Source organism: Arachis ipaensis, chromosome B04 (assembly GCF_000816755.2).
Source record: "Arachis ipaensis cultivar K30076 chromosome B04, Araip1.1, whole genome shotgun sequence".
Classification (NCBI taxonomy): Eukaryota; Viridiplantae; Streptophyta; class Magnoliopsida; order Fabales; family Fabaceae; genus Arachis; species Arachis ipaensis.
Window position 1 is genome coordinate 97,561,326 of NC_029788.2, and position 10,574 is coordinate 97,571,899.

General features: G+C 32.9%; 3 long non-coding RNA genes across 3 annotated transcripts in view; all 3 read right to left on the reverse strand.

Moving 5' to 3' along the window:
• Positions 1–10,574, reverse strand: part of LOC110271142 — a 21,533-nt gene that overhangs the window by 4,821 nt on the left and 6,138 nt on the right. Inside the window, exon 2 of the long non-coding RNA XR_002361397.1 lies at positions 5,916–5,921. This is a non-coding gene — a long non-coding RNA (uncharacterized LOC110271142). The remainder of the gene's footprint in view (positions 1–5,915; positions 5,922–10,574) is intronic.
• LOC107637888 lies at positions 5,994–7,087 on the reverse strand. The gene is made up of 3 exons (XR_001619598.2): positions 7,036–7,087; positions 6,392–6,507; positions 5,994–6,251 (listed from the first exon to the last, which is right to left on the reverse strand). It is a non-coding gene; the product is annotated as an uncharacterized LOC107637888 (long non-coding RNA).
• Positions 9,309–9,725, reverse strand: LOC110271143. The gene is made up of 2 exons (XR_002361398.1): positions 9,682–9,725; positions 9,309–9,577 (listed from the first exon to the last, which is right to left on the reverse strand). It is a non-coding gene; the product is annotated as an uncharacterized LOC110271143 (long non-coding RNA).

A 10,574-nucleotide genomic window follows, 5' to 3' on the forward strand; every position in this document is an offset into this window, starting at 1 on the left:
TATTATGAAATAAATAAATTTTAAATATTATTTTATGTGATCATATTAGAATCAACAAATAAATGTATATTAGGAATACATAAAATTTTGAATGTCAAGTTAAACTTATTTTATCTACTTTCCACTTTACAATTCATTGTTTACATAAAATGTTATGAATAAAAACTGAAAAATAAAATATGAAACAAATTTTAGATATTATGGTGATAGAGTTTGTAGAGAGTGTGAACATTGATCAAAATGATGGAAAGGAAAGAACAAATTATTTTATTATTGCAGTACCAATGCTATCATACACTAGTGACATATATATACAAGAGTTAAGCAAAGCATAACCTATCAAGAAGAGAGCAAGACTATCTAAACACAAAAATAGAAAACAGAATCTTGTTTAATCACTTTTAACTAACTCATTCTTTCTCTTTTTGAAATATATGGTTCTCTCTCACATATGGATACACAAAAGGATTAAAAAATGCTCAACAAGAAATAAAAAAGGCAATTTATATATAAAAAATTATTACATCATGAATAAAGAATGAATTCTTATTACGAAATTAAAATTGAGATGAATGAACAATATTTTTCCTATTGAGTGTTCGGTGTGTAGTCTTCTGTCCTTTGAGGATAATGTGTATAATTTATGGTTGTTAACAGTATTTTCCAATTTGATAGGGCAAAGGTTAATTTATTACAGATCTGAGTTCTATTTAAAGGTTTGTCGCTGACCAATGAATTGCTGTACATGCTGGCGGGATTCGAATTCCTGACATTTACTTAAGTAAACGAGTGAGTTAACTACTCAACGAACTCAAGGTGGTTGGTTATGTCACTACACGAAAAACGGCAGATAGCAGTGTTTTTTAGCGGCGGTTAAAAAAACCACTGCTAAATGAAAGATTGTGGTGGTTGATGCAGCAAAAAAGGGATGAGCCGCCAATAAGTTGGTATTTAGTAACGGTTTAAGTATAACCGCCGCAAAATATACATATTGTGGCGGTTGCAGCACTGGTTAATACAAGATAAACTATTAGCAGCGGTTTAATTCCAACCGCCGCAAAATGCGTCTAAGTCAAGATTTTTTAAAAAAACTAACCGTGTATAATTGCATCCTTATAGTTTGCTTCTCCGTCACTTCTACTTTTTTTGTTTTTCCATTCAATTACTTTGGATTCATGTTTGGATTTTGTTGTTTTTTAATTTTATTAATGCAATGAATTATTTTTATATTTAATTTTAGTACGTGTTTGATTCGTGTTATTTATTGTTCACGCCAATTTTAATTTAATTAATTCCTCAGAATTACCATGTCTTTCATTTATTCCTATTATATGTTTCTGGAAATGGCATTCATGTTAATGATTTAAAACTCTCAACTTGGCTTAGGGGTTGATTAATTGGGATCCCTTGAGTTGTGAAGCTCAAGTACCAATCTTAATTGGATATTGCTGGCTAGCTCACTTCTCACCAACTCTAGTCCTTCCCCAGGAAGTGACTAGGACTCGTGAGCTAGAGTTAGTGAAGCCACTTGATTTTTCTTCAGTTGTTAGAGGATAAATAAGTGGGAGCAATGAACCTTTGTGATTATACTTGGGAAAAACAACAAAGATAGAAACCCCAATTATCTCCCCAAACCAAGGCCTTTTATTTCAAATACATAACATCTCTTGTTAATTGCTCATTGCGTTAATTTCTAGTTATTTATTTTTTCAATTTCAACCTCAAAAATATCCAGAAAAATTCTGATCAATAATATACATCATTGTGTCAACTCTTTGGGAAACGACCCGGGATTCTACTCCCAGTTATTTATTCTTAATTGTGACACACTTTTAAATTGATAGTGAAATTTTCGTCGGTTAAGACTGTACTTGCAACGCTGTTTTTATAAGAAATTCTTAACCGGCATTTTTCTACCCATCAATTTTTGGGGTCATTGCCGAGGAGTTACATATGTGTGCTAAATTATTGGTTGGTGTAAATATTTTTATATTTACATAATTATATTTTTTATTTATTATTATTGGTGTGTTTTTCCCCTTATAATTGCACAATTTTCCAGCAAACAAGGGTTTTGAGAAGGCGCCACTACGCCACCTTCTCCCACTTTCGTCCTAAAACTCTATCCCAGGAAAAGTAAGTCCGACTTAAAATTTAAACAATTTATTATATTCAGAGATAGAAAACCAATCTAGAATATTACTATAGAAAAAAAAACTCCAACTAATCTCAAAAAGAATAGCACCGTACTGATAAAAAAGACAACGTATTAAATTCACAAGCTAAAACTAAATCAGAAACTAATTTAAAAGAATAAGTAAAATTTATTAGTCCAATTAATTATAACATAATTCTAATTTCACTAAATTAACAAGAGACATGTCAAAAATAAGCGACATAAGTTTAATGCAATTAAAAGAAAACTCATTCACTAAACTCCACTAAAATCTTCCAACAACTCAAGGACTCTTAATCTCACTTTACTTGATCTACTCTAATATTATTTGATTTTTACATCCATTAAATTAATATAACAAACTCTAATTACATACTTCATTAAACAAATTAATCACTAATTTAAACTAAACCCTAACAAAATGATAAAATCACAAATTAATATGTAAAAATAAAATAAGCATATGAAATAATCATACCAATAATAAATCCGATGATAGTGGTTGCAGGGTCTCTTTAACGTTGTGGTGACAGAGACGGCAGTGACAGCGATGTGAACGTCAACCACGGTGGAAGCGGTCACGGATACAGCAGCAGAATCGATGACAACGTGCAGCGGTGGCTTTAGTGGGTACTCCAGGCAGCAGAGATGGACGACAAGGTTCCGACGGCCTCCTGGCGGTGGTGACAGTGACTTCTCGACGGCGACAGAGAGAGAACACTAGAAGAGAGAGAAAGAAGAGAGAGAGGGTTTGGACAAGTGAGAGAGAGGGGTTTCACGTTTGAATTTTAAGCCACATTTACCGTCGGATTTACCGTTGAATTTTTCTGATGGTAAATCACTAAAACGACGCATTTCATTAAACTGTCATACCGGCGGATTATACTGTCGGAAAATCTGACGGTAACATTGGCTCCGTTGAGTCTTATTTTCGCGCCAACAATTACTGTTAGTTTTTGCAACGGAAAATACATTCCAACGATAATTTTTTCTGGTGACAAATTTCTATTTCTGTCTGTCAGAAAATTCAACGATAAATCCGTCGGTACAACTTACGGTAAATCCGATAGTAATTTTGACGGTACTTAGCATTTTTATTGTAATGAAAAATCTGTAGTTAAATCCGTCGATAACGTTCGTCATTAAATTCGACGATATTCAACGTATTTTTTGTAGTGGAGAGAGGAATAAAAGAAAAAAAAATAGGCTCTTGATATCATATATAGATAGAGAGAGGGAGAAAATGTAGAAAAAGAGTTAGTTATCCTACTACTAACAGACTAACCGATAAATTAAAACTTACTAACCTTCTACACAAGAGTCTTCTTTCTTTGCACAAAAATCCTCTCTCTAATTTAGGGTAAGATATTCCACTTTTTTTTTTAGTGAGTCCTACATATTCACCCTCTTTATTAACCTACATTTTGTTAGTTCAACCCTAAGTTATTAGATAATTTTAGATTACTAAAATATAATTTTTTAAATTAATTAAAGATAGCAGTAACATTTGATTTAATAAAATCCTATTTAAATTTATCTTCCTATTTTTTTTTTAAATGAGTCGACATCAAGAATTTCAATAACTCGCAGGCCATACAAAATCATCAAGGCGAAGGACCACTCTTACTAACACATACTCATAGCGGCTATAAGTCGATAGGGAGAAGCATTGATGCAATGAAGCTAAGTTATGCATTCGCAAACTCAAAAACCTTTCATTTTTTTTATATATATGTTCTGGAGATTGAGAATTAGTTCACGAATCTCTTCTAAAAAAAAATTGTTCTCTCTCTCTCTCTCTCTCTCTCTCTCTCTCTGGGTGCAGTATTGTGCAAATTGTTGGCCTGATCCGATAAAATTGTGAGAATCCAATCTCACATTCCTACTTAGGCGGTTGAATACTCTGAATTCGTTGTTCTTTTTATTTACATTTTATTTTTTGTTTTATTTAAAAAAAATATTAAAATCTAACTAAATTTAGGAGCACTTTTTATTTTTTATATTGTGCAGAACATGGTATTTTACAATCATGTTAATATGCTAGATAAGTAGATATCCAGAGAAACCAGCTGCAAGTAGGAGTTGAAGGAAGTAATCCACATGATAATTAACAATAAGGTAAAAAAATAATATCAATACTATACGTTTTTATTGCATAAATTAAAATTGATATATGTTTTTTATTTATCTCTATAACTAAGGAAGTATGAACTGGGTTACCGGTTAACTCTCTTGAGATTGTAGTTTTCTTGCATTTCTTTGCTTTTTGAATTCGGAATTAGGCTAAAAAAAATTTATTAGATATATAATTATTATGTATTTATATAATAATTTAAGCTTTTGTAAAAGATAAANNNTCAAAATTTTAATGATAAAAAAATTAAAATATAATTCAATCTTGTTGCTTTCAAAAACTTCAACATGCTTAAAACAAATTTTGATGTAAAGAACATATTAGTAACGGAAATAATATTCTTTTAAGTTTTAAGCACAGTTTGTAAAGAAATTTTGATGTAAAGAACATATCACCTCATTAATTAGTTTCATTTTAGTGCGGTAAGATCTTAGTACGTAGGCTTCCTTTGGTTGTGAGGACGAATATATATATATAACGAGATAAAATAAAACACCGAAAATATGATATAGAAGATAGGGATATAAAAATTATTGTTTTTTATATTTTGTTTATTTGTAAATAGAATAAAATAAAATAAATGATAAAAAATTTAACAAGAATCTCGTCCACATCCGAGATATACCTCGACGCAACGGTCGCCTTTCGAAAACCATCCATATACTCGAATCACGGAGCCAACGTACTTGCCAGCATATCCGGATCAATCCACTCGCGGAGATCTCGGAATATGCTGACCGATCAGGCTCCACGCTGAGCCTATAAATCTGAACAGAAAACATTGAGCAGACACATGAAAAAAACAACACACTCTCACTTGATAGAACTACTCGGTTTTGCCCTCCGTCTCCAATCTTATATCTTTGATTTTAGTGGTATTTTATTCTATCACTGACTTGAGCGTTGGAGTCTTTTTTGCAGGTACCACGCTCGGATTCGAGTTCACAAGGATAACGTCGGCTCAGGACTAACGCCGGCTTAAGAGCTCTTATCGTACCATCAGACCGACGTATAGATCAAGCACAATATCCTTGCCAGAACATATATATCACTACAAGAAAAACACCCATTCAGGCACGCTTGAAAAGTGTAGCTAAAAGTGAAAAAAAATGATGCCTTAGGCTACGGCTACGCTTTTTGGGCTACGGCTACGCTTTTTGGGGTGATTCCTATTCGGCCGTTGCCTATTCTCAAAGGCTACGCTTTTCTGCACCAAGGGCTACGCTTTTGGCGTTTGGTAATAGGCTACGCTTTTCAAGTGATGCTGTCCAGGACCAAAGGCTACGCTTTTCAGCTTTCATTTTTCCAGAATAGGCTACGCTTTTCAACGCTACTGCATCACTTGTAAAGCGTAGCAACATTGTATACCATAGCTACTTTTTATAAGCGTAGCCTTAGATCCCTCTTTTTTTTTGTATACTATAGCTACTGTATATAAGTGTAGCCTTAGGTCCCTTATTGTTTTTTTTTATATATATATATATTCTAATAATTTTTTTTCTAAAACCTAATATTTAGTAATATGATTATATATATAATCCTATTTTTTTTAATTAAATTAGTCAAAAATTATAAAATAAAAATAAATACATAATAATACCATACAATATTCTTTAAATAATAAAAATTATCCTTTAACAAAATATATTTATAATGAACTAAAAATATTGGGATGATCATAAATGAGTATTCATACATGTCACACTAAATTAAACATACCCATATCAAAACATACATTAGACCACTTAGAATTTACTACTAATAAACTATAAAAAACCAAAATATTGTATTCTACATAAGTATCTTCTAATAAAAGTTATTAACCTTCTGATAGAAGAGAAAAAAATCTTGTTCTTTAAATATCTTGTTCGACGGAAGATCGTATTTGGGAGATTTATGGTTCTTCATCTGCCTCAAATCTTGTTCTGTAGGTTCTGGCAACTACAAAAGAAAAAAATCAAAATTATATCACTTACTAAACCCCTTAAGGCTTAAATTTGAAAGCATACATAGCACAAAAATGGAAAAAAATGAAATTCACAAACAAAATCAGAAACAAGGTAAAGAAGTGTATATCATACCAATTCAATGTGACCCTGAGGGAAATAGAAAACTCTATCTTGAACACAAGGAACATCCATTAATGGCCCTGCACACAGCCTCCATAGCTCTTTAAACAAATCATCACCAGCCCCATCTGCCACAAAACAAAACACAAACATGTTGGAAACTTTGCATGGTTTTTTTCAGACCAAAGTTGGAAACTTTTTTCTCTTGTTTTTGTATTAAGCTCTTCCTTAGTAACCTCCATGTTCACAAGGCAAAAGAGTCATTCACTTCATATTGAAAAATTAAAGGAAAATATTAAAAATGAAGGGTCCCAATAACATTAGTCAATTGCTAAAAGAATACAGACATTACTCTTTTTCAGCTCAACACTCACATTAACCAAACATGGTAACAACAAAACCACATGAAAATAAATAAATAAGTGGGAGATATTGAGCAGAGGAAGAGATATTATTAGATCCATTAAGACTTAAACGAGTCAACTATCTAAGGTAAAGAGTCAACCATAGTCTCTTGAAACTCAGCTCCAAGATAGCCACTAGAAACATGGAACCAGTTATCCAATAACAAGTAGTTTGCCACAGTACCAGAAATATATAGATAATAATAAGAGACAATCAAGAAGACATGAAAGGAGAGAATGAAGGGCACAGACCTCATTTTGGATCCTGTTGCATAAAGATTCAACCAATTGATTTCTGTCAAATTCCATATTAACCACTTCCTGAAGAAGCTCTTCGTCAATCTGCAAAACCATGATATTGGTGGATTTTGTAAGTGAATAAGTGAGTATCAAAATTTTTTAAGGTGGAGTTAATGTCAAAAATAAAAACCAGACAAATTGATAAACATAAGGACACTATTCTATTCTTTATCAGAAGGTAAGATAAAGAAGAAATATGTTCCTTTTGCTTCACTCTTAATAGGTGCTCATTCACGTCAACTTTCGAGTAAGTTCTAGCTGTCTAAAAGAAGCTGAACAGCACTAAGATAAACACTTCAAGAAGCAATAGACACCAATGTTTTTTAATAACAATTAGTGAGGGTTATTAGGTTAATTTTGTAAAATTTATTGTTGTTATTAGTACAGAAACTGTTAAATGCTAACAGCCTAACACATATGCCTAGAACAGCTTCAAAAGTTAATTGAATAATCAAACAAGACTACATGTTTCTTTTATGTGCTCATTAAGTCATTAGAGTTAGAAAGTCCCAAATGATCTAGCAAGCACTTAGAAAGCATTTCATCATTTTCTGGATAAAGCTTATGATTTATGAATTAATAAGAGTTTTGACAACTGGACTCGGTGCAAGAGCCACAACATTTCTAGCCTTATCATAAGTCTATTCATAAATAAAAAACAAATAATTAAATGCAGTGAGTCCTACTGAGGAATATGAAGAATGTTTTTTTCTTTTTACTTTGGGTACAAATACCATATTGAGAGGAGGTTTCTGAATAATACTATAGTCATGCAATCTGAAGAGAATAGAAAACACAATTGAAAATAAGCATGAGACCAATATATATTTATAATGATCCAAAATTATTGGGCAAAAATTAATTTAACAAGGCAAAAAATTCTAATTGGTGTATAATTACTAGCAAAGTAGCAAGGAGGCAGGGGAAATAGATAACACTTTTTATTTTGTTATTTATTTGTTTATGATTCTGACCCATTGAGACATGCATCCAATATTTAGAAATAACAGAAGAAACTTTGGGCATATTTGAATAACATTTGAAGGTTCAGAAGAAATAAAGCCCTAATTCACAAGTACAGAGAAGAAAAAATTTCCAGCAATACACCATTATCCCAAGAGAAATGTAATAGAAAATCATGTAACATAGCTCACCAAGCATAGTTAAGTTGAGTCCAGATAGTTACCTTTATAAGTACCAAACTTCCTATTGAGTAATACAGGTCAACCAAAGTCTTTGCATACTTGATAGTAGCTTTAAATCTCGAAGCAATATCCTTTATAAAATAAACAAATTGTACCATCAAATTTTCAGACATGCTAAAAAACATGTGAAATGAAATTTCATTGCAAAAGAAATGATAACCGGAACCAAATCAAGACAATAATAATACCTTGAAAACGTCTCCATTAAATTTTTTTACAATAGCAAAGCAATAAATTTTTTAAAATTAAGAAGAAACAGTTTTTATTATGTTTAGACTTTTGTTAAATAAAATGAAAATAGTAAAATTAGTTGCAATGTTGCAGAGCAGTCACAGTTAGCCTGTATTGGTATAAGCTGATATTATTCTCGTCTTCATTAGAATCAGTTTCGAAACACCCTTAGCTTTATATCTTACAACAAAGCAAATTAACAAAAATGTAATCAAAACAGGTTGCAATTTGGCTTAGGTGCATGAATTACATTTAAAGCACGGACACACACAGAGCAACATTCATTTTTTCTTTTTGGTTCAGTCACTATGCATTCAGTAATAGGAATGAAAAAGATGAAGATGAATGAATGAATGGATGCATTTAGCAGAAGCTACACTTACTAATAGTTTCTCCTCTTTTCCGATTAAATGACACCGAGAGAAAATGAAAGCCTATTGCTTGCCATTGATCCTGCAGGAAAATGCGATTCAGGTGGATCGTTCTGAAGCTAAAATCCCCAATTCCTAGTGGCATATCCAGTAGCTAAAACCCCCAAATAAAAACCCTAAATCAGAACCCAAACCTCTCAAATTTCATAGAACTAACTGAAAATTGATACATACCACCGGAAGCAAAATTATACCCGGAAGATGCTTCTCCATTTACAGCAACTTGACTTAAAAAATGAGCAGCAGTTACTCCCTTTACAGCAACACTGGTGCTACAACACATGCATTTTCACAAACACAGAGAGCAACAATAAAACTGTGAAGAAGTACAATTCCAATTTCCAAATTCCTAGTATTCAGCTTCAACAATTAATAAAAAAAATCCACATACAACAACAACCACCACCACCATAAAATTCTAATTTCACTATGAAACCCTAAGATACATCGAAATTAACATTGAAAGAACAGGGCCGAAGGAAACTCACTTGGGATCGACGGTGAAGAAAACTGACCAACTGAATTAATGGCCAAAACAAGAAGACGAAGACCACCACCACCCGAGGGACAAGATGCTGGTTCCGTCTTCTTCTACCACTGGCGAAGTGAGCGCAGGGAAGGCGGCGACTGAGTGCGACATGGTGACGACACAAACCGCAACGACGAGCTTGAGTCTGAGACAGTGAGTGCGCGCGCGAGACCGAGAGAGAAGTGAGCTAGAAACCGGAGACGAGAGGTGAGAGTGACGAGAGAGCAGAGAAGAGAGTGACGAGAGAGAACAGAGAAGAGAGACGAAGGGGGTTTATTAGATTAGGGATTGGGGGATATGACACCGTTTCTGATTTGGTGAAAAGGTGAAAAAAATTTCCCTTTACAGTCAACGGCGACGGTGAGAAGGGGAAGGTGATGAGTGTTGAAAGGTGAGAATGGCGAAGGTGAGGGTTGTTGTGCGCGAAAGGTTAGCGAAGGTGAGGGTCTCACTTTTCGAATTGAAGGTGTGAGGTTTAGTTGTTGTGGGAGAAAGGGTTCGTGTGTGCTTTTGGAAGGAATTGAAAGTGGAATAAAAAATTTACTAAGTGTTGTTAAGATTTGGCCATGCATACATTAGGCATCACTTTTGAAGTGCACCCAAAATTTAATAAATAGGCTACTCTTTAAAAGCGCTCCCTTAGATATGAAAAAATGAATCCATAGATATCAACATACAGCTACGCTTTATAAGTGATTTCTATAATACCTACGGCTACACTTTTTAAATGATGCCACAATTGTGTATCTTTTTCTCTTATGAAAAGGTAACACGGAGAAAAGCGTAGCCTATTCTATGAATAGGCTACGCTTTTCAAATGTAGCTTAAAAAAAGTGTGGCTGAATGGATATTTTTCTTGTAGTGTATATCGTAAATAAACACAGCCTCAACGGTGATGAAATTAAATCTAACCTCTAATACTTTCGAACTGACATATAACTCATGGATTGTCATAAATTCAATTATTATAGCAAGTGCACTAATTATTTATCAAGAAATCTATTAAATTTGGAATGAGTGATTGACTTTGGTGAGAGTGCAACAATAAATAATAATGCTTTTTTAGCATATTTCTCTATTACTTTTTCTTCCCCA